This window comes from Lissotriton vulgaris, chromosome 4_1, assembly GCF_964263255.1.
Source record: "Lissotriton vulgaris chromosome 4_1, aLisVul1.2, whole genome shotgun sequence".
NCBI lineage: Eukaryota > Metazoa > Chordata > Amphibia > Caudata > Salamandridae > Lissotriton > Lissotriton vulgaris.
The window spans coordinates 368,339,822-368,365,150 of NC_141691.1; the positions used below are offsets into that span (position 1 = coordinate 368,339,822).

A 25,329-nucleotide genomic window follows, 5' to 3' on the forward strand; every position below is an offset into this window, starting at 1 on the left:
TTTTACGCGCCTCCGGGCGCTCTGCTGGCGTCACGGCCGCCGGGGCACCTGGGAATTGTAGTTTCCCTGCCCGCTCGGCGCCGTCGCTCAAGGTGTGTCTGTTCGTTGCGCCGTTTCCCTCACGGCGGTGCTGAGGCACAGTTCAGGCGGCCCCAAGGAGGTAAATGCGGTAAGCCGTTTCCCTCACGGCGATGCTGTCTCACTCAGGAAGCTCCCAGTGCACGCTCGGCGCTGCACTCTTTTTACGCGCCTCCGGGCGCTCTGCTGGCGTCACGGCCGCCGGGGCACCTGGGAATTGTAGTTTCCCTGCCCGCTCGGCGCCGTCGCTCAAGGTGTGTCTGTTCGTTGCGCCGTTTCCCTCACGGCGGTGCTGAGGCACAGTTCAGGCGGCCCCAAGGAGGTAAATGCGGTAAGCCGTTTCCCTCACGGCGATGCTGTCTCACTCAGGAAGCTCCCAGTGCACGCTCGGCGCTGCTTTTTTTTTACGCGCCTCCGGGCGCTCTGCTGGCGTCACGGCCGCCGGGGCACCTGGGAATTGTAGTTTCCCTGCCCGCTCGGCGCCGTCGCTCAAGGTGTGTCTGTTCGTTGCGCCGTTTCCCTCACGGCGGTGCTGAGGCACAGTTCAGGCGGCCCCAAGGAGGTAAATGCGGTAAGCCGTTTCCCTCACGGCGATGCTGTCTCACTTAATTGTTATATTTTTTAATACTGATTTACTACATTTTTTTTAACTATTTATTTTTAGATAATTTATTTTTTAAATTACATTACATATTTGTAATATAAATTGAAAAAAATGTTTTTAAAAATATTGAAATTGTAATATTTGTTTTTTTTATTTTATATATTTTTTAATTTATATATATATATATATATATATATATTTTCTCCAATCCTGACGAAAACAGTAGCAATCAGGCGCTGACTCCGTGGGGTCATGTTCAGAAACAAATATTTTATTTTTCTTAGTGCATTAGGATTGACGCGCTTCGACGGTCAAAGCCGCCTTGCTCACAACACAGAGCTAACAATGAGTCATTGCTTTTAAACATGTCAACATTTGATTGGATCTCAGAATGGTTTCCCCGTAGTCATGACTACCAGTTACAAACTCACTGGAAAGTTACAGCGTTCTGTGAAGTACAACTGCTCCTACTTTAGAAACAGCAACCTTAAAGTTAAACCACATATATTTCATTCTATGTAAATAATGGACAATTTATATCATTGTCGATTATGAATTTAACCGAAAAGCATTGCACACTTTGCAAATATCAAAAGAATGCATGTAAAACTATTTATCGCAATGTGTTTAAGCAAATAAACCAGTTCAATCTGCCGTGTGAGTACAAAAATCATGGTTGTACTTTAGATTAAAAAATACTGGGTCTAGTGCCCGTTTTATAATCAAGAACCTTGAAAATCCCGAGGTTCAATGTGTGATAACACACATGATTGTTTTTTAAACAATTTCTGAATTGAGCCCAAGTGGGCAATGGCAACACATTGTATGATTATTACTACATAAACATCACATTGAGCTATTTATTAAATGCATAAATTAGCAATGCTAAAACAGTGAGATATCTAGTTTTTGGGGACAACCATAAAATAAGTTCTGTGAGCATATATACTGCAAATTCAGATAGATGACATATATCATATACATATGATTACATTCTGATCTCTGTTACCGGAGGAACGGTTTGGGAGCTTACTGGATCAATTCTGTTTTACATTATTGTGGGAATCATAGATGTACACTAAGTGCTTCGTCTGCATTAAGACCCTGCGGCGTCTTACTGTCCAGGAGAATGATGTACCTTGATTCTAATCTCCTAAGGGCTAATTGTCTGTTTCCTCCTCTGATGCTTTTTTTCACATGGTCTATTACAAAATATTTGATGTTATCTGCATTGCCTTCGTGTGTCATGTTTATATGCCTCGCCACTGGATACGTAGGGTCATTGTTTTTTATGGCCCTGAGGTGTTGGAGCACTCTTACGTGGACCGGGTGTATTGTACTCCCCACGTATTTTTTATTACAGCTACACTGCAATACATAGACTGCGAAGTCTGTTTTGCATGAGTAATTCGCTCGTATCTCTAGTGGGGTTTTTCTGTTTGGCACATTTACCTTGGTAACATTGGTACCATACTGACACGCTTTGCACTTAGTGCACTTAAAGAAACCATTTTTAGTTTTTAACCATGGCAGTTCTTTCCTTTTCAACACTGGGGCATTGTCAACTAGCTCTTCCCTCATACTTTTCGCTTTCCTGAAAGTGAGTTGTGGGTTCTTGGTACAGCATTTGCCTATTATCGGATCATTCCGAACTATAGGCCAATGTCTGTAAATTATGTTTCTCACTTGTTTATGGTAAGCATTAAAACCTGTAATGAGACGTGGGATTCCTGTATTAGACTCAGATTTAGGTTTTGCAGTTTTGACATTGAACAGTAGTTCTTTTCTGTCTTTTGGGTCACATTTTTGTTCTGCCTTTTCTAGTATTTGTTCTGAATATCCCCTAAGTTTTAATCTGTTGAACAGTTTTGTTTTAGAGTTTTTGTAAGTGGTGGTTGTACTACAGTTTCTTTTCATGCGGAGACACTCTGCATATGGTATGCTGTCAATTAGGTTTGGAGGGTGAAAACTGGAAGCATGCAGGATAGTGTTACCTGCAGTCGGTTTTCGGTAGCTGTTGGTTTCGATTTCATTGTCTACGGCTAACAATTCCAGGTCTAAGAAATTTATCTTATTAGTACTTGTTTCACAAGTAAATTTCAGGTTTAGACTGTTTTCATTAAGCCTTTCAGCAAACTCTCGGACACTGGATTCACTGCCTTTCCAAATTAGGAAGATGTCGTCTATATAGCGACAATAAAATATTACATTTTTTGTCATTTCCTCCATATGTTTCACCCTGAGTACTTGCTCCTCCCACCAGCCCATATGCAAATTAGCATAGCTGGGGGCGAAGCAAGTACCCATGGCCGTCCCCTGTATCTGTTTGTACAGTAGTTTATCAAAACTGAATGTATTATTTTCCAAACACCACTCAACCATTTGGAGTAACATCTGTGTGTGTTTGTACAAATCTAGGCTGCGGCCTCCCAAAAAGTGTCTTATTGCATTAAGTCCATCTTGGTGTCTTATGCTCGTATATAGACTTTGAACATCAAGTGTGACAAAAACATAATCTGAGTCCCATTTGATATCATAGATTTTTTTCAAAAAATCGCCACTGTCTCTCGTATATGAGGGTAGGTCCTTTACAAAGGGTTGCAGGAAGGAGTCCACAAATCGGCTTGTGTTTTCGAAAAGACCTCCAATAGCGGAGATTATCGGTCTTCCCGGTGGGCAAGTTGGGTTCTTATGCACTTTCGGGATTAGATACAGGTTTGGCGTTATGGGATAATTGTTCCGTAGGAACTCAAATTCATTCTTTGAAATTATCCCCGCTGCTTTCCAGTCATACAGACTCCTGTGGTATCTTTCTTTTATATTGATGATATTTGTTTCACTAATCCTTTGGTAGCATTCTCTGTCAGACAATTGTGATAACGCTTCAGCATTATACATCTCCAGTGGCCAGAGAACTACGTTACCACCTTTATCCGACCAGCACACAACTACATCGCTTCTTTCTCTTATTTTTGTCATAACCTTTTCATAAGCCAGTCTTTCATTCGCATGTGATTTATTGAAATCATTGCTACTTGACCATGATAGGGTTTTGAGATCACTGATGACTTTCTCAGAGAAGATGTCTATGCAGTCTTTGGGCATAATTGGACAAAATGTTGATTTCGGCTTAAAATCTGTCTTTGATGAACTCCCAATGCTTATACCTGCATGCTCTGCTGCTTCCTGGGTGTCCATTATTTCACTTGTTTCATCTTTGTCCAACTCTGCCATTGCCCTGATGAAAGCCATATCGTCGACTTGCCAGTTTGTGGCTCCTTGTGATGTTTTTTCCGTATTATTCATCTCTCTGGTGTTGAAGAAATGTTTTTTTAATTTCAGTTTTCTTGTAAACTGATGCAAATCTATCCGGGTCTGAGTGTAATTGAAGTTTGTCCGTTTGCAATAGGTTAATCCTAATGACAAGGTTTCTTCTTCTTCTTTTGTCAGAGCCATGTTTGTTAGATTGATGACTGTATTTTTGTCTTGCATGTTTTCCTCAAGTTGTGTTTCCATTATCTTCTGTTGTATCGTCTGTAGTTCTGTTTCTTTGTATTGTCTTTTTGCTGTTTTGCATTTGCCCCATCTCCTGTTTTTTCGTTTCCTGCTTTTTAGCTGAACTAACTATAACGGGGGAATTTCAATGGTTTTGTATAAGTGAAATGTCCAGCTAACTATAACGTGTGAAACCTATGATTTTTTCAGTGAATTTCAACGGTTTTTAAATGCTAATTCCTAACTATAACGTGCCTGAAACCTATGTTTTTTTCTGTGAATTTGCAGGGTTTTTTAAAGGCTAATTCCTAACTATAACGTGGCTGAAACCTATGTTTTTTTTTGTGAATTTCAAAGGTTTTGCAAATGATCATTTTTAAATGTATTAATTGTTATATTTTTTAATACTGATTTACTACTTTTTTTTAACTATTTATTTTTAGATAATTTATTTTTTAAATTACATTACATATTTGTAATATAAATTGAAAAAAATGTTTTAAAAAATATTGAAATTGTAATATTTTTTTTTTTTATTTTATATATTTTTTAATTTATATATATATATATATTCCCACGTTATAGTTAGATGGACTCGCTATAACTTGCGCGTGCAATGCACTGCTGATGACGTCACATATTACATCACTCATGACATGGTCAGTGACATCGCTCATGACATCACTGATGACATCATCCTTGTGACAGAGTGACAGACCTCCTTTCAGTGTAATGTAACCCATGAAACACATATTCAAAAATAGAAATTAACATTTTCAAAAAAATGGAGATACACATAAAAGTTACAACAACCAATTCAATAATTCCACCATCTATATACACATCCACTCATTCACCAACAGTTCTATATAGTCACTCATACATATACTCACTCATCATATGTAGTGATACACCTATACATCCTGTTACACACCAACAGTCATCCAAAAGTTACTCTCACACATACTCACACATGCAAGTAAACTATTGAACATCCATTTATTTGCATATACAGCTAAACACACACTACCACCTTACTTCTAAGGAAACTTACACATACTTACTCTCTTAAACAATCACTTATAGAAACACATACTTATTTAAACAGGAACTCTTACAATCTCTTACTCTCACATATACTCACTTATATACATCAATATTCACATATACTAGATTAAAACATATGTAGTTACTGATAAAGACACTAGTGAGACAGTCATTCACGCAGTAACACACACATATACACACTCATCCACCCATACAGTCCTGCACATATGCTGTCTTCAAAACACATACAAAGAGAGAGTCAGTCATTCATGCATCTATGTGATAAGTAATACCCCCACCAAACCATACAAACACTCATACTGATACTAAAAAAACATCTAATAACCCATATACCTACACATGTAGCTACTCACCAACCCATGCGGCCACTTATAAACAAAGTGAAACACTAATACATATATTTAAATATTTAAACATTACTCACTAATATATGTATTCACTAAGATACACTTAATAAGCCAGTTAACCAATCAATTTTTTTTTAAAAACCATCCATTTAGACACTTATTTAAACATTTATTCTTCCATCAACTTTTACATATACATATATAAAATATATTTATTTTTCAGAAAGACACTGGTGTCATCAGTGATGTCATGAGTGATGTCACTGACCATGTCATGAGTGATGTAATATGTGACGTCATCAGCAGTGCATTGCACGCGCAAGTTATAGTGAGTCCATCTAACTATAACGTGGGAATTTCAATGGTTTTATATCAGTAAAATTTCCAGCTAACTATAACTGGTGTGAAACCATGGTTTTTTCAGTGAATTTAATAGGTTTTTTAAATGCGAATTCCTAACTATAACTGGTGTGAAACCTATGGTTTTTTCAGTGAATTTCATAGGTTTTTTAAATGCTAATTCCTTTGTATATCGATTTTCTAACCCTTTTTTTTTTTTACAATTTGCTGTTTTTTTAAAAGTATTCATGTTTTTTTTATATAATTTTTTTTGTTTTGCGCTCTGTGTGCGCGCTCCGGGAAGCTTTCAGCTAAGCTCTCCGGTAAGCTTTTCCGTGAGCTCATCTGAAAGCGCACCCAGAGCGCAACTGTCGTTCGTGAAAAAAAATATGAATGAAAAGTTAATAATAATGCAAAACATTTCGTACCATACAAATAAAATTAGTTTTTTTTAATAAGGAAAATGATTATGCATTTCTGTAAAAGTTTGATGACGTCACTTCGGCGCGCAACGTAAGTGCCCTCGGAAGCGCCTACGTTCGCGGCGCGTAAACGCACGCAAAAGCGCCTACGATCGCACCACGTTTGCGCCCCGGAAGCGCCTACGATCGCGCTGCGTAAACGCACCGGAAGTGCTCCGGAGCGCGCAGCGTAAACGCGTCGGGTCATGTGACCCTCAAATAACACTTTTCATTGGTTGCTAACAGTTTTTTTTTACAATGAATGAAATCCCCACCCATTTCCTTCACTTCTTCTTTCACTTTTGTGACTGAAAGACCTGCCTTTTTTGCTGTTGCATATTTCTTGATTAATCATGGCTGCCAGACCATCCAGCAGTGAAGATGACTCCAATGATTTCATTGATGAAGAGCCTCCTCAGCCGAAGGTCAAAGAACATTTCATCTGGAAATTTTTTAAGTTTCCAGCAGACCAGAAAAAGGTGAATGCACCAAAAGTAGAGTGCAGGATCTGCAAACAGGTCCTGTCACGGGGTAACCCCCCAAAAAAGTATTCTTTTGGCAACTTCACCATGATTCGCCATGTGGAGAGGAGGCACCCCCAGAATTTTGCCCGGGAAAGTGTCAGGGTTCTGGCACAAGAGGTTCCCAGAGATGGGGCCTCTACATCAACAGGAGGAGCAACTTCTTCTGGGAGAGAGCAATCGCAGGAGCAGGTGGCAAACATACAACCTGCATTTAATCATGGGGTCGTCAAATGCAGATACTGCAATCAACTCCTCACCTATGGGGAGCAAAGTGTCCTGCTCATGGTTCGAGCATTGGAGAACCATCGCTGCCCTTCCCACCCCTAATTTTTTTCTTTTCTTTTTGCTCCTGTTGAGCAGTTTCCATTCCCTGTTTTTGTTCCTGTTCAGTTAAAAGAAGAAAACCAAAAGTTCTTTTCAGAACTACCTCCAATTCTCATCAAAGAGCTATATTCTTAAAAAAATGAAGAGTAAGTGAAATATAGTGCATTGATAATTGAAAGGAGAATGAGTAAGAAAGAACAGAAAGGTATGAGAGGTGAAAGGAAGTGAAGTAGGAGGAATGAAAGAAGGTGAGTGTTAGAAAAGAAAGTTATGACACAGTGAATAAACTGGAGGCCTCATTTCTGAAAAGTGACGCATCGCTACGTGAAAACAGCGATGCGTCACTTTTCTGGACGCACTCCATATGACATTCCAGATATGTCATATTTAATATATGACTAATCAATTCGCAAGGAGTTACAGATATGTCAGTATTTCTGACGTATCTGTAAACACAAAAGTAACGCATTGCTGGAGTGCGTCACAAAAGTGACGCAACTCCAGTAATGTGTCCTTTCACATGGAAAAAGCACCATGTGAAAGGTTTGCTGTGAAGCAGGCGCAAGATTTTGGTGCAACAGCATCCTAAAAAAGACGCACTGCGTCATTATTACCAAGCTTTTTGCAGGGGAACACCCCCTCTGCATGCATTATACCTGACACTATTTTTAAAAAGTGACACATCTAGGTACATGGGTCACTTTTTAAAACTCTGCGCCACATTATATCTGCGTCAGGTATAATGTATGCAGAGGGGGCAATCCCTCGCAAAAAGCTTGGTAATAACGACGTACTGAAATCTATGCGATTACTCTGCGTCACTTTTAGGATGCTGTTGCGTCAAAATCTTGCGCCTGCCTCGCGTCACTTTCATGTTTACAGATATGTGAGAAATACTGACGTATCTGTAACTCCTTGCAACATGATTCGTCATACATTAAATATGACACATCTGGAATGTCATAAGGAGTGCGCACAGAAAAGTGACGCATCGCACCAGCAGTGTAATAAAATGTGCCTCGTTGCACTATATTTAAAGGATGCAACAGCATCCTAAAAGTGACGCAGTGAAATCTCAAACATTTCACTGCGTCGCTATTACAAAGCTTTTTGCGGGGGAACACCCCCTCTGCATGCATTATACCTCACGCAGATATAATGTGGCGCTTGATTTTAAAAAGTGACCCATCTACCTAGATACGTCACTTTTTAAATATAACGCAACGAGGCACATTTTTTTACACCACTGGTGCGATGCGTCACTTTTCTGTGCGCACTCCTTATGACATTCCAAGTAACGTATTGCTGGAGTGCGTCACAAAAGTGACGCAACTCCAGTAATGTGTCCTTTCACATGTAAAAAGCACCATGTGAAAGGGCTTGCGTCAGTCTAACACCTGCTGTAAAGCAGGCGCAATATTTTGACGCAACAGCATCCTAGATGTGACGCAGTGAAATCTCAAAGATTTCACTGCGTCGCTATTACAAAGCTTTTTGCGGGAGAAAACCCCCTCTGCATGCATTATACCTGACGCTATTTTTAAAAAGTGACGCATCTAGGTACATGGGTCACTTTTTAAAACTCTGCGCCACATTATATCTGGGTCAGATATAATGTATGCAGAGGGGGCATTCCCCCGCAAAAAGCTTGGTAATAACGACGTACTGAAATCTATGAGATTTCTCTGCGTCACTTTTAGGATGCTGTTGCGTCAAAATCTTGCGCCTGCCTCGCGTCACTTTTATGTTTACAGATATGTCAGAAATACTGATGTATCTGTAACTCCTTGCAACATGATTCGTCATACATTAAATATGACACATCTTGAATGTCATAAGGAGTGCGCACAGAAAAGTGACGCATCACAACAGCAGTGTAAAAAAATGTGCCTCGTTGCACTATATTTAAAAAGTGACGCATCTAGATAGATGCGTCACTTTTTAAATATTGCATAACAATGCGCATTTTTTTACACCGCTGGTGCGTCACAAAAATTGACGCACAGGAGGCGCAAAACTAGCAGCGCAAGGCCTTCATAAATATGGTCCTGGATTTTCCCCGTGCTTCGCCGGTGCGCGTACCATGCGCTTCCCCCGCGCAAAACGAAAAAATAAAATAAAAAATGTAATGCCCTGCAGGACCCTATTTTAGCCCCTACATCAAACCTAGGGGGTCAGAGGGGGTCTACTCTTCCCCCTTATGGTCATTTGCCCCTTTTTTTTTCAAACCCCTTGTGTCTCAATTTTACCGAGACACAAGATGGCGGCCGCTCCAGACTGTTTAGAATGTTTACAGACACCCAAGAGCCAATCAGCTTCCTGCGCGCAAGTCGCGTGTCGCGCCTGGAGCGCACTCCGGTGCGCGCACCGGAGAGCGCCTATAGATATATATATTTTTTTGAACCTAAATTACTCAAAATCCACTGCAGCACATATCTTGAGACATAGCAAAGGCACATCGGGCTACCAGTCCCTTCAATTTTGCCAAGTTTGCTGGAAATCCATTCAGCCGTTCGGGCTAAAAGTGAAATCGACCGCCCTATGGAAATTTACATGGGGAAAACGCGTTTTGGGACCCCCCTTTTATCTCGGCCCCCGCTTGACGTATCCCCCCCAAACTTTCAAGGAAGGACCCGAGCTTGACGAGGCTATTTTCAGGAAATTTTCATGCAGATTCGTCAACCGGCGCCAAAGTTATTCCAAATAGAATTTTGAGATTTAACATTGAAAAAAATCCTAACTATAACTACCTACTGGCGACCGCCAGTAGGTAATATATATATATATATATATATATATATATATATATATATATATATATATATATATATATATATATATATATATATATATATATATATATATATATATATATATATATATATATATATATTATATAGCAGGCAATGATATCCCATTGAAGGAAATTCAAGTTACTGGTAGGTATGGTTAGAATTACTTTTCAGGATCAGTAGTGGGCTGAAAGATGCAGCACTGAGGTCTCTTCTGATAACAGGTGAGTAAATCGGAATTCGGCGTTCGGCTGATTTTAGAGGAGTTTTTTAAAGTTGCAAAATTCCACACTTAGAAGAATTTCCAAGTGAAACCAGTCAATGTTAGCCTACGGAAGGAAATTCAAGTTACTGTAAGTACGGTTAGAATTACTTTTCAGGTTCAGTAGTGGGCTGAAACATGCAGTACTGAAGTCTCTCCTGATAATAGGTGAGTAAATCGGAATTCGTAGTTCGGCTGATTTTAGAGGAATATTTGTACGTTTCAAAAATAGACAGAAACTCTTCTGGTGAAAACCACACAATAGATTCCTATAGAAGGAAATATAAGTTACTGGTAAGTATGCTTGGATTTACTTTTCAGGTTCCGTACTGGGCTCAAAGATGCAGCACTGAGGTCTCTTGTGATAATAGGTGAGTAAATCGGAATTCGTAGTTCAGCTGATTTTAGAGGAATATTTTGCTCAATAGTGAAGGAAGGGGCGGGGCCTGGGGTGACATGTGTGCAAACACACCCTGTGGCGAGTTTTAAGTTGGGGAATTAATTCCTCTTCAATCCTGAGGTCCCCTGTGGGCCAACTAGCCCACCAGGTACCTCCAGTATGCGCCAGGGGGCTGCTTTGCAGAGAGGTGTTCAGAGGCCATGACCCCTTTGTACAACACTCTGCAACGCAGCTCCGTGGTGCTTACTGGAGGTACCTGGTGGGCTAGTTGGCCCCTACGGGACCTCTGGATTGAAGTGGAATTAATTCCCCAACTTAAAACGAACCACAGGGCATGTTTGCACTCATATCACCTCAAGCCCCGCCCCCTACCTTCACCACTGTGCAAACGCGCCCCGTAGTGCATTCTAAGTTGGGGAGTAAGTCCCCTTGCATACTGGGGGTCCCTGGGGGCCAACTAGCCCACCAGGATCTCCAATATGCGCCAGGGGGCTGCGTTGCAGACAGGTGTAAAAGGGGCGTGGCCTCATTACACCTCACTGCAACGCAGCCCCCTGGCGCGTTTACAGAGGGGAAACAAATTCCCCTTGAATACTGGGGGTCCCTGGGGTCCAACTAGCCCACCAGGATCTCCAATATGCGCCAGGGGAATGCATTGCAGAGAGGTGTAAAAAGGGGCGAGGCCTCATTACACCTCTCTGCAACGCAGCCCCCTGGTACATACTGTGGGTTCCTGGTGGGTTAGTTGGCCCCCAGGTACCCCCAGTATTCAAGGGGAATTACTTTCCCCTCTACAAATGCGCCAGGGGGCGCGTTTGCAGAGAGGTGCAATGAGGGGCGTGGCCTCCTCCCCGATCCCGTTTTTTTTAAATTTACTTTTAAGAAGGGGGGCTGTGCAGCCCCCTTTCTTTTTCTTTTTTTTGGCCCTGGGGAACCCATCCCCCAGGGCCTGCCTCCAAATTTTTCATTTTTTAAAAACATTTTGGGAAGGGGGCCGTGTGGCCCCCTCCTGAGACCTTTCTCGGCCCCGGGAACCCCATCCCCCGGGGCATGGCCTTTTTAAAGAAAAATAAAACTCCTTTGGAGGGGGCTGCCTTGCCCCCCTCCTGTGGCCTCTTATGGCCCCGAAGACCCCATCCACTGGGGCCGTTTAAAAAAAATTTTTGTGGACGGGGGCAGCGTGGCCCCCCTCCCGGGCCACTTCTAGCCCCGGGGACCCCATCCCCCGGGGCTGGCCCTACTAGTTGGGGGCTGTGGGGGGGTCCCCAAGCCCCCACAGTCCCTGCCGGCTGCCCACATCCTGCAGGAGCCGGCATTGCTTTTCTGCATGGGGAGCAGCTAACATGCTGCTCCCCGTTCAAAAAAGCAATCGGCTTGGTTTCTGGAAGAGAGAGCAGGTTTCCAGCTCTCTCTTCCAAAAACCAAAGCAGTTTGCTATGGTAAGGTGGGAGCCTATCATAGCAAACTACAGTGTCCCGGGGGTAGGCACCCCGGGACACTGCAGGAGCCGGCCCTTAGTTGTGGAGGTCCCCAGGTCCACCACAAGGCTCAAGGAGGGGGGCCGCACGGCCCCCTTCCCAACATTTAAAAGCCCCGGGGGTGGTGGTCCCTGGGGCTGGGGGGTCCGTCACAGACCCCCAATTTAAAAATGCAGTGCCTCAGGGGCATGTGGGGGGGCTTGAGCCCCCCATACAGGTTTCTAATATTTATTTTAGAAGCCCCAGGGGGGTGGTGGTCCCCGGGGTTGGGGGGGCGTGAGCCCCCCAAACATAATGTTAAAGCCCGGGGCTGACGGGCCCCTCTGGACCCCCCTATATTACAAAATAAAAGAAGCCCCAGGGTGGCGGTCCCCGAGGCAGTGGGGGGCCATGAGCGCCCCCGCATTCGTAAGATTAAATCCTAGGGGGTGGCAGGCCCCAGGGCGGGGGGGGGGCACATTATAAACAAGCATTTACAATGCAACGGTTTCGCCTTTGAAAAAGTTAGAGCTATTGGCATTGTAAATGACAACTTTTTTTATGTGTTGGTTTTCAAAACAGATAAATAAATGGCACTGCCATTTACAATGCCAATAGCTTAATGTCTCGCAAATGCCACACACAAACACACAGACCCACAGAGTCCCATACACATACATACCTGCAGAGCCACAGACACACACACATACACAGAGCCACACACACACACACAGCCTCCCCCCTCCCCCCGTTGGAACGCACCCTCCAGGGCCAGCATGGAAGGGAAGTCCTTGCAGTTTGCATAAAATGGAAAAACAGTGATGTTTAAATTTTTCTAAAAGCAGTGCAATTACCACTCTTTCACCCACACACTGTTACTCTGGCTGTAATTATGCCCGAAAAGAATATTATAAATCAGTTATCTTACAATCACTTTTCATTTGTAGGGATTGTTTTAAGCATGTTCTTATGTGAGGGTGTTGGTTATTGTGACTATCACAAATAAAACTTGGGGAAACTGAAAGCATGGTTTGGGGTCACAATGATATAACAACATTGTAACTCGAAGAGTGAGCTCACGCCCATATCACAACAGGAGTCGGAGGCCCCACTCCTATTGCAATTGGGTCGTACACTGACACAAATAAGACGAGCAGTGGAGGTTCCAGATTGAGGACACTTTTATCTAGACAGGAAGAGGCATAGCATCGACACAGCAGAAAAGTCACAGTGATTATGACACAGGAAACAATAGTGCAAACCGGGCCACTTTACACAGCCAATGATGACCTGTCATACTGTTCTCCATTCTCGTGCACTCCCACTAAACACCGATAGCCATGACCACAGTATCTCAGCCGCTCCAGAGTCAGTGCCAAGCTGTATTATTCTCAGCCTCTCTGCCTTCCAGGCACCTTCTTCCCCCAATCTTCTATAGTGACTGGCCCCTTCATCACCTTTGGCCAAAACTCTTCTCTCCCTAGACCCTTAATCTAGAGTCCCCAACCTCAATCGCCCCTTGAATGTACATCTACACACATTCCTTGAACTATGTCTCATTCAGTAACTCTGGCTACGCTATTTTCCAGCTTCTCTAAAAGAATGTCACGCTCACGCTGCATCCTTTACATTCAGCCTCTTGAAGACAGTTCCTTCTTAGCCTTAATACTCCCACCCTCCTCCCAGCATCTATAACACCAGGGAGCACCTGGATGAGAGGCCTTCTTTTCCCCTGGTCTCATTTATCAAGGCTTGTCTTACTCCAAGTCTCTTTTTAGACAGGTCACTTATTATACCTGCCCCCAAGTCTTTCTCTTTCCTCTCCCAAATGATTCCCTCCCCCTACAAACACCTTTTTCATGCTCCTCGTATACTTAGGACCACTTCTTAGTCCACGCACCTTTGTATACACTTAATGCACCTTCCTGTCTGTCCCAGTCTCCCCACTTACCCCGCTCCACAGCCTATCCCACTTTACGCCCCTACCTGGCCCCGCTCGTGCATGCCCCCTCGTGTACTCACTCCACCTCCAGACCCCGTCAGCCTGCAGCAGTCAGTCCACCAGCCCCGGATCCTTGAACCGCTTGCGCTGGGTTTCTCACACCGCCTCTGGGTCTCCGCCTTTGTCGGCACGGACGAGGTCTAGGTCGAGCACCATCTTGTCGCGGCTCTTCTGGGGCTTGCTCGCACGCCTCTGCTCAGTCCTTGTCAAAACCCAACCGGCAGCGCAGAAGGAGACCCGAGAGAAAAGAAAGTATCACGCCTGCGCACCGCCGAAGCCCACCGCAGCAGCGCAATGCGTGCGCAGAAGAACAACCGGCACCCGGGCGTGGTGCACTGAGCAAGCGCTGCGGGGGCAGTGCAATGCGCAGGCGCAAACAACCGCGACAGAGGCTTTTGACAAGAGTTGCGCAAACTTATGTCACAGTATGTATTTCTATAAATGTTATACAAAGCGCAAGCAATAAAATATCCTACAAATAATTGTGTTTGCCTGCAGGAGCGCGGGAACAAATGGATCGCTGACGGCGGGAGGAGGGCGGGATAACTCCTCGGCGAGAGGAGTGGACGGGAGGGAGGAGGCACGGACAGAGGGCGGGTGGGAAAAGGCACGGACAACAGGAAGGAGGGCGGGGGATAAACAAATGGATCGCTGACGGCAGGATAACTCCTCGGCGAGAGGAGTGGGCGGAGTGAGGAGGCACGGACAGTGAGCGGGCAGTGGGCGGGCGGGAGGGAGAACTTCAAGAAGGCACGGGCAACGGGACGGCGAGAGGGAGGGTGTGGGGGCGGGACATAAAAAAAGACCAAGAAACGCCCCCGAATCGCGGGCCGACGGGGAAATAGTGACTGACTGCCAATCTCTTCCAATGGCTAGCCTCCATTTATGGAGCTAGCCAATGGAAGACAGAGGCGGGACGAAGCCCCATACTGTAGGACATAAGGTTTCGCCCTGGGCGGAGCACTGCTTCGCAGTGCTACGGCCAGGCCGAAACCTAAAAAGCACATTGTCCCCAGGACTTGGACCACCAGGGGCTAATTAGAAAAAAAGCAGACTTTGGGTTGGTTTTTTTTTTGCGGGATACGCGTACCCTACGCGCATCCAGCAATTTAAAAAATAATTACAACATTTTTTGGGCCTTGGGCTCCTTGTGGGACCCCCTGAGCAGGCCTATGATTCAGGGTGTTCCTACTCTGCCCCCTTTGCGTCTTTTACACACTTGTTTTTCAGTTTTCTTGTGCCTCGGTTCTACCGAGACACAAGATGGCTGCCAACACTTCCTGGTTGGCGTGTTGACAGACAGTTGACAGCCAATTAGCATGCAGCTCGTGCTCGTAATGGTACATGTATAATCCTTGGACGGTACCCGTACGGTAATTTGTCCATAGATATATCTATGATTTTTTTGATTGTCTCAGGAACTACTGCACAGATTTACACCATTTAACAAAAAGCGTAATCTGCGAACCAAACTCTACTTTTTTGCCAAATTTGGTGTAATTCCGTTCAGCAGTTCGGGCTGTAGCCGTGTCTAAAGGTCCCTATGGAAAATTGCATGGGAAAAACACGTTCTGGGCCCCCTATTGTTTCTCGGCCCCTGCTTGACAAATCACCTCGAAACTTTCAGGATAGAAGTGGAGCGCCCCATCTTCTTGGAGAATTTCGCGAAGACTCGTTAACCGGCGCCAAAGTTATTCTAAATAGAATGTTGCGGAATTCCTATGGAAACTAGGTACTAACTATAACATCCTACTGGCGTTTAATCAGTTACACGTACGTGTAACTGATTAAGCCATCTGCTGATGAGGAATACAACTCTGGGTGATTGCCTTAATATGGAATTGTTTTATGGAGTAAATGCCCAGTGCGCTCCGCCGGCCACAGCGATCCTCAGCCCAGGGCAAGGGGAGATGGAAGGAGCAATGTAGCGGCATATATATATATATAACAGAACACGTATATTTGTAAATCGCACGTTCACCACTACGGGTATCATGGTGCTGAAAAACAGATGTTTATTGTTACCCAACTCAATGATACTCATTTTATCAACCTCAGATGGATGAAAGGCTGAGTGGAACTGCCGGGATTTGAACCTGTGACCACGAGTACATACACAAGCCTCTCCAGTAGACGCATTAGTCCACTGAGCCAACAGACCATATGATATATATATATCATTTCACTGAGCAAGCCATACCAGATGGGTTTTTATAGGTAATGTTCTGAGCACATTAAATATCTCAGTACTTGAAGGCCATTGTGTACAGCAGGCCACCAACTGACTAAGATTTAGGCAGTGATATATCTCAAATTTAAAAGGTAATATTATATATGTGTTTTCCCCTTTAAGATGAATACAAAGTTGTTTTAATTGGTGATGGGAAAGGGAGCAGCTGTCCTTTTAAAAATGACACTCTATGCACTAAAACTTCATGACCCAGAAGAAGGCTACGGCCGAAACGCGTAGGTCTGCTTAGGGGTTTACATGCACCTTGCACTTTGTGTTGAACTGCAGGAAAAAAGCCATGAAAACAGTTGAAGTTTAATAAACTGCTTCACCAAGGATTCTTGTGTGACATCCTTCTGTTTCGCCTTGGAATAAAACATTTGGTATAAGCAGGGCGTTTCCAGGAGTTCTGCCAATAAATATCAGTCCCTGAGCAAGCCATACCAGCGGGGTTTTTATAGGTAATGTTGTGAGCAGAGTAAATATGCGGGCCACCACAGGGGAGCATTAGAAAATCCTGACGTTTTCAAAACTTGAACACGTGAATGATGAAGGCCAGCACAGATGTGCTTTGAAAGAGCTCTGTGGAATGATTGCATTGCATGGAGGCTCTCAATTTCTCTGCACTAGTATCATATTGAATGGTGCACCTCGGGATAGAGTGCAGTATGAGAGCTCTGTGTTTCACGCTAAATAATAGTGTGAAACACAGAATTCCATCAAAGAACAATCACTAGTGTTCTGGATGTTCGCGTCGTTCCCGTGCTCTCATGCTATTATTTTGCCACAAACAGTAGTAGAAATTTGTGACATGGCAAAATTCAGAGCATATTATATAACAAGCATAATGCGAAATTCCCTAAATTACACAAATTATGCCTGTGTAATTTAAATTTCGCCAGGGTCTATTTGCTTATCAGAAAGGACCATTGCTACACGCTACACTACAAATTAACTTTGTGACGGGTGCTGGTGCGAGGCTGGTCCGGGTGCAGGAGAACTTGCAGGTGTGGCAGCTGAAAGGTCCGTGGGTACCTCGTGGAGCGGCTAGGTGGCATTCTGGGAGTCGGCCGGTGTTGAGTGCGTTGAGGGTGGCGGCGGAGTACGTCAGGCGGGTAGGTCGGGCTCTTCGGGGGCCAGGGGTCCTGGCGCTGGTCGCGATCCGGTCGCGGACGGGCGCAGACGGGCTTACCTTTGGCGCGCCTTCGGCGCACAAACGGCGCGCCCGCTGCGCGTGACCGCTGCGCGTTCGCACGGTCGCCATTTAAGGCGAAGTGCGCGGGTGGGCGGAGCAGCTGGGAGGCGGGAGCGGGGAGGGTACAGAAGAAAAAGGGGCGGGGCTAATGGCGGTGGCGGGAAGCGGGAGCGGGGAGGGAGAGCGGCGAGGTAGGCGGGCAAGCAGGAAGGAGGCAGGCACAATGGAGGTAAAAAACACGAAGAGAAAACGTCACAGAAAAAGCAGGCAATAATACAGGACAAAATGGGGAAAAAACAGTGGAAGCACGATCTCGGGCACAGAAAGAAAACAAGCACAAATTTCCGACAAAACGGGCAAAAACCAAAGGGGAGCGCTCAAGGCAGCAGCGAGGACGGCGCTGAGGCAGAGGCAGGCACTGGGGGCACACGCAGCAGCTGGTGGCCGTGCGGCGCGGGGGTGTCCCACAAGTGGCTGATCTCCTCCTCTCCCGACTCTCCCACAGTGTGAGCCCGGTGAATAGGCAGTCACTGTTACACATCGAAGAGAACTCGTATTCCCTACAATTGGCTCTACATTTGGTGCTAATTCTTTATACTACTTTATTAGGTCTGGCTTGATGGAACAGCTAAGTGCACATCTATAGTTACCAATTCTTTAACATGTTTTTGTATGTATGTATACAATATTTCTATAGAGCAAACCTAGCCAAAAGGCAGTGGAGTCCTTTACATGGCCAAAGGATAGGCTACATAGAATGGGGAGTGGCTCCACCTCACAGGAGTACCAACCTGTCACCACTTGCTGTTAGATGTTCGGTGTCTCATTCCACCACCTTTGAAGTGTTTGCATTGCAATACATGAGGCACTATTTTACATCTCTAATGTATAGAGAATAATCACGCATTGTGTTCTTCATCTTATAGATGCACTATATATACAAGCAACCGTTTTTGATTTGTTTTTTAACTGTGACTACAGCAGGCTTTTAATTTTTTTTTAGTCAGGACTCAGAATGGAAGCCAAGCCTATTGACTTTGTCAACGCTTCATGTGATCTGGGGCCTTTGTTTATGCCTCCGTGAATATGTGGGTGTTAAGGGAAATGATTAATCTTATCTCCGCCACACTTTGAGGTTCAAAGAGACTGTAGATGCAGAGCGAGACAGAGGAGGAGTGACTAGACCAGAGTGTACTGCACAGAGAAAGACTTATTGGCAACGCAGGGATCATTAGTGGACAGAAGTGGAAGACAGGTAGCAAGGTGAACTGGGCAGAAGAAGGCGGAAAAAGACATTGAGAAAAAGAGTGCGGATTATTGGGAAGTATAAAGAGGGAGAAAGAGACAAAAAAGAATAGAATGGGGTTAGATAGTCAGAGAGTGTATATTACGGCTGGAAATCCCAAGACTGCCCCATTGCTGTGGAACTGAAATAGAGCATCAATGTTGGTTCTCCCCAGCAATGGTATAGCATAGCAATAATTGCCTTGCTGTCCGCTATATACTTCCATTATGCTAGGGGAGTGCCTGTCAGTTGTGTTATCTGAATTACTTCATGCTGCACAAACCGACTAGGTATATTGAGCCTGACAAAGCCCTTGTTCTAAATCCCGGGGCCACTTACCCACTCTTAAACCTCTGGAACCCCACAGTTCTCAGTGCAACGTTCCGGTGAATCCTCTCTAAATCCCAGGAGCTTAAAGAAATCCTGAAGAGTTTTCCACCAGAAAATCAACTGTTTAATATTTACTTGTCAAAATTATGACTAACATATTAATCACTATAATATCATAAATGTAATCATATATAGAGAACTATAGATTTACTATTCTTAACTCAACGTATATGTGCTGTGATTATATACATACCTTCAAGGTACATAGATGTGAAGTGAAGAATAGCAAATCTTTATTTACCTCTATGTACATACCTTCTCTGCATAGTGATAGTCAGTATGTTTACAATTCTCTATTTTTTCTCCAATTATACTAGCTTGCAATCACGCCCTGTGAAATGTTTGTGTTTTCCACTCCTGCAAGCTTATTTGTCCCTCTCAGAAACTCCAACTTCATAAACTCTCTGACTGCCATCCTCCAAAGCAGTGACAGGGGAGCTGCCGACATGGAGGGCTGGACCAAAATCAGTCCTGGCGAAAATATTCAAACCAGCCCTTCACTGCAGAAGGCAATGGGGCAATTGGGTCATTGTTGGTTTATGACCGCCCCGCGTCCTGCAGCGCAGCGTGATAATGCCAGTGTGGCGGAATGACCAGTCTGGCCCTGCCAGCATGTCATTCAGCAGCCAATTACAACATATATATTGCAATCTATGCATCCGGAGTCTATATATATTGTGCAGAGCATGCACAACCTGCTTTCTACGGCATCTTCTCATCCAACAAGAACAGCTGGTATAATGATTATGTGGCATTGTAAGCCCAAATCAAATGCACACCACATAAATGCGAAAAACATAACATTCTAGCATAATGTACATAAAGGGATGATTTTCATTGGGAATAAGCAACAGAGTGTCCCATACCTTCCCTTTACAGCATTCGTTCATGCTACTTCTTGGTACCTTAATCACAAATGTGTAAAGCTTTGGCAACCCTTGTAAAACCGCAGATAAATGAGATAATACGGCTAATGATTATTCAGCTAGTAGTGAGTGCACTAGAAGTCTTATAAAATAACATGAAACGAACATATGAAACGTAATTACATAACAAAGTATATTTACCATAATGCAGCATACCATCATGTAACTCATAATAATATAAAATGGAATGTACCATAACATAACACATTTTAAGCAATTTAACCTGAAATTACTAAAGTATTACTAGGCTGAATTCATCCTAAATACCATATTCTGGAATAAACTTTTATTTTACAGATGATTCTAATCTAGAACTTGAATACAAGTGCTTTCATTCGGACAAGGAGCCCGTGTACATCGTTTAGAAAACTTTAAGCATTGTTCTGTGCCACATCTGCCGCCTGGCTACAACTAGGAAATAAGCCACAATCAACTGCATTCCATTGCAAAACGTACATTGCCATACCACTCCCCGGTTTGCTTTGAGGAAGAGGCGGCAATTTCTTCAGACAGTTTCACATTATACATGCGCTGTGCCCTTATCTCAAAAATCTATACATTTCCATTGAAAACAAAGCCTGACGTGCGATGGCAGGGCATCGCTATATTCATGCTCTCACCTCCATCGTTAAAAAATATAATAAAGTGAATAAAAAGCTGTTGTGTGATAACTTTTTTAAACATATACATTTACAAGCAGCGTCTCTCTTACTTTGGAAGTCGGGTGTGCTCTGCAAGCCGCCCGCGCGCGTCTGTTCCTGCTCACGCACCCCCGTCAGCGTGCGGTTATTGGTAGCTTTCTTCACAGCTGGGAAGGAGCGGGAGTCCGCCGAGCAGCGAGCGCGGTTCGTGCCTGATGGCTCAGATGTGTTAGGAATGCAGCGCATTTAGGGACTTGAACTGCCTCCCCGCGGACACGCCCAGCACTGGAGGCGCTGCACGCGATAGGTCTCTCAAAGCTGATTGGAGGGGTGCGGCCGTCGGGCCGTAGCATGAAGAGCTGCGCTGGCTCACGGCAGAGCCCAGCGCCGGTTTTATTGTGTTAGTGGTATCTAAGTTAGTCTACACATAGGGATCACTTAATGACAAGGAAGAATATACGGGGAAGTACTGACTCAGACACTTTCAACAGCGCGCTTCAGAACGTGTAAGCTAAACGTCTGAGCTTAGCACAGTGTGCCGCCCGGACTGGTATTTTGCTGATTCTGTCACTGCGTCCGGATAAATAATGCAACAAGTGACAACACACCTGCAACAAGCCAAGACTATTGACTGTAAATGTTTGTTAGTTACATAAAATAAATGAGCAACAACTATGGCTTTATTGTATATCATATTGGAAATACATCAGTTCGGAAATGATGACACTGCGAAAGAACTATGCGGAGTCTCTTTGAAGTTACATTAGGCAGTGAAGGGTGGCACTGCTGCAGAGTCACTCTGAGGGTGAGGACAAAAATGGGGAGCCCGATAGTGGCCAGTCAGAACCTCAGCACCCGCAGGCCCCGGCCCACTTAAAGCCCTGACTATTACTACAATCGTAATAAAACGAAGATTATTAATTAATAATAGTAATCAATCACTATTATTATTATCATTGTCGCTATCATTTTTCATATTCATAGCAACAACAACAACAACAATACAAATAATAATAACAATAATAATAATATGATTAGAAATGACCCTCTCTGAGATGCTACTGACATTTCCAGGCTCCGTGGTGAATCTTTGCCGCTCTCCTGGCTCCTCTGAATTCTTTTTTCAGTTCAGGGGCGGCCTTAGGCATGTGCAAGCTGAGCACCTTCACAGGGCCACCAAACCCCAGGGGCCACCACACCAATATATATCCTTAATATAATAATCCTCTGATGATGGATACATATTTGTGTGGCGGGCCCTGGCAGGGATTTGGTGGCCTCTGGCTCTATTCCACTTCCAAACACCCTGACCCCCCCTCTTCACTGGCCTCCGCGCTCCGCCCCGCCCAGACCCCCTCTTCCGGGGTCCCCTACCTATGCTCCCTGCCCAGGGCCACCATGAACCTAGAGCCGCCCCTGTTCAGTGCTTGCACCAGAGCTTGGGGAGGTGCCTGTTCTTTCTACCCGGGATTCAAGGAGGAGCTGGACACCCCTGGGAAGATGTCACAAGGACATTGGGATTCAGAGATACTGCTTTGGCTTGGTAAAGAGTGGGAGTGCTGAAAGCAAAGATGCTGATATTCCGAGGTTGGCAACTACAAGAGAAGATATGTCTGTCCATGCAGACCACAGGGCCAACGCTGTCGGGGATCACTTATGTGAACACAGCTCCGCCATCTAATGTGTAGGGTGGATGTTAGACCTGACATCATTGGCTTGAGTCTCTCCTCCATTTTTCTGTTTGCCTCTACTGTTTTACGATGTTTTGCTGGTATATGCTTTGGGCGCCGTGTCACTGCTGATCAGTGCCATAGCGCAAGTGCTCCCTATGTTAAAATGATGTATCTATTGTATCCATGTTTGGCTTATTTGGTTTACTGTCAGTCCCTAGTCTAGTGCACCAGGAGTGCCGGGGCTTGTAAATACAAATGCCGCTCGTGGGCTTGCAGCACGTGTTGTGCCACCCACAGGAGCGGCCTTGTAAAAGAACGTCTACGGGTTGGTCATTGCGAGACCCACGTGCAGTCTTGCACTGTCACGTCGGCTGCGCAGGTATAACTACTTGCCAGCCCCTCCAACCTTCCCTTAACTTCATGTTAGTCACCCCTATGGTAGGCCCATGGGCAGGGTGCATTGTAAGTGTAAGGTAGGACAAGCCTGACCAAGTTGGCATGACCTGATAGTGAAGTGCCGCCATCTTAGGGCTTCACTATTGCGAGGTAGCCTGCTCTCCTTTGGATAGAATGGGCCGCCGGGATTATTAACGCTATAATCCTAGCTGGCTCGGGGAGCATGGTGCAATGTCGGGTTTGGTATCCCTGAACTCGGGGTTCAATTACGCATCCGTTGGTATGGATGGTTTTTGGACTCTGGGTTCGAAAATAGCACTTTTAGAAAGTGTCTATTTTCTTGTCTAACCATATCTGGTCTCTGCTGGTCTTACGTGTGTGTGACAGGAGCTGGGTGGCTCCAAGAGGTCTGGATGAGTCAGTGTGGGATGAGTGGGACATTACGTTGAGAGTAGGGGGAGAGTAGTTGTTGATAGCCTGCCTTGCCTGATACAATGCTGGCTCCACCTCCTGCCGAGCGACTGATGGCTCTGTGCCTGCCATGGACGATCCTGGCCCCACCTCCTGCCAGGAGGGCGATAGCTCTGCTCCTGCCAGTGTCAATGCTGGCTCCACCTCCTGCGGGGCGTCTGAGGACCCGGCCCGGCTCAATGAATAGGCCAGGTGTGACCGCCTAGCTCCACCCACCACAGACCCAGGATGTTGGGAAACCCCCGGCATAGACAAAGGGATCAAAGACGAAAAGGGGTATAAGAGAAGGACCCCTGAACTAGGAAATCAGATCACTTCTGACAAGGAACCCTGTAACCAAGGACAAGAAGCCTGTTGATCTAAAGGACTGCCTACCCCTTCTGCCAGTATGCTGTTGTTGGGGGAATCCTGCAGTGCTTCTTTATTTTTGCCAAGGAACCAGGAGAGAGGAACTTTGTGTGTACTCTCACGCTTGCAAGAAAATCTCCAAGGACTGGAAGAGTGCCAGTCTCCTGCCGAAGTCACAGGGCTAAAGGACTTCACCTGCTACAAAGTGCTATCTGCTGGAAGTGTGAATCCAGCACCTCTGAAAGAACCAGCAACCACGACGATCGGACGCTGGGCCCAACCGACGCCAGCAGCAACGCCAGTGAGTAGGAGTACGGCTCTAACTCCAGAGGACCTCGTGTCTGCCCCGCTGCTGATCGCATCAACCGTGTGCCCTTCGACGCCGTGAGCGCTGCTCACTCTGTGCAACTGCATCATCGACAACGCCTGCTGAGGCCTGATCGACACCGAAGGCGCGACGCCGGATTGCTCGACGCCGCTGATCATCGTGTGCTTCATTTTCCTAAGGTACTGTGTTGTTGGGGGGTCCGTGTGACTCCAGGCCCGACGTAGCGCTCCTCGCGGTCGACGCCGAACCTGTGGATTATCTTTGCCCCGGCGTTGTGTAGCTCCCGTGTGAGTTACCCTGTTGCTAAGAACTGTGTTTCCAAGAAGAAGAATTGCTTGATACTAAAGACTCTTGTGCTAAAGAAGAAACTACCTTTGAACTATCCTTTTTCCTTCCCGAACGTATTTATTCAGATTGTGTACAGTTTTGTCGTTATTTGGTCTTGTGCTAAGTCTTATATAAAAATACTTATTTTTATAATACTACTGTGTCGTGTCCATTTGTAGTGCATTCACTGTATTACTGTATGTGGTCATAATTGCTTAACACACAGCCTCTGAGATAAGAATGTTCTGCTCTGCCAAGCTACCGAGGGGGTGAGCAGGGGTTATCGAAGGGTGTGATCCCCTTGCCCTGACTAGAAAAGGAGTGTCCCTATTTGTCAGAAGTACATACCTCTGCCAACTAGAGACAGCCGGTTCTAACATTGGTGGCAGCGGTGGGATTTGGACCTTGCATTTATGACCCATGTACAGTGATTAGTGTGCGCTACGTAGTGAAAGCAGACCATAACGCAGTCACAATCTGATTCGGAAGGATCCTATTTTTGTTCTCCGCTTTCCTGAAACTTGATTTTCTGAACACTGCCAGTTTCATCATGAGTGACAACGGAGTCACTGCCCCTGCTATCGTTGTTGTTGAAGAGTTCGAGAGGAACAAGCTTAAGAGATACAAGAAAGATGAGCTGAAACACTTTTGCGACCAGTTTAAAGTTCCTACCACAGGCCTCTCGAGAAAAGATGATTTTCGTAAAGCCTTACAGGCCTGGTGGGAGTCCAGAAATCCCTCTGATGCGGTGGTGGTACCCACAGAGGAAGGGGATGAGGAGGTGCCAGTGAATGGACCTGTGCCCTCTCCCAGAAGCAGTGTTTCCTCCAAAGGTCTTTCCCCTGAAGAAAGAGAAGAAAGGGCGAAAGAGCGAGCTTACAACATGGAGATGGCAAGGCTAAAGATAAATGGGCAGTTGGAGTTAGAAAATGCAAGAGGTAGAAGGGAAGCTGATTTAGAGGTCAA

General features: G+C 45.1%; 1 protein-coding gene across 2 annotated transcripts in view; it reads right to left on the reverse strand.

Annotated features, from left to right (window-relative positions):
- Positions 1-21,055, reverse strand: part of CYSLTR1 (cysteinyl leukotriene receptor 1) — a 566,108-nt gene extending 545,053 nt beyond the window's left edge. For both annotated transcript variants that reach the window (XM_086918745.1, XM_086918746.1), the window contains exon 1: positions 20,892-21,055. The gene's annotated coding sequence lies outside the window, so the exon portion shown is untranslated. The remainder of the gene's footprint in view (positions 1-20,891) is intronic.
- Between the last annotated feature and the right edge of the window lie 4,274 nt (positions 21,056-25,329).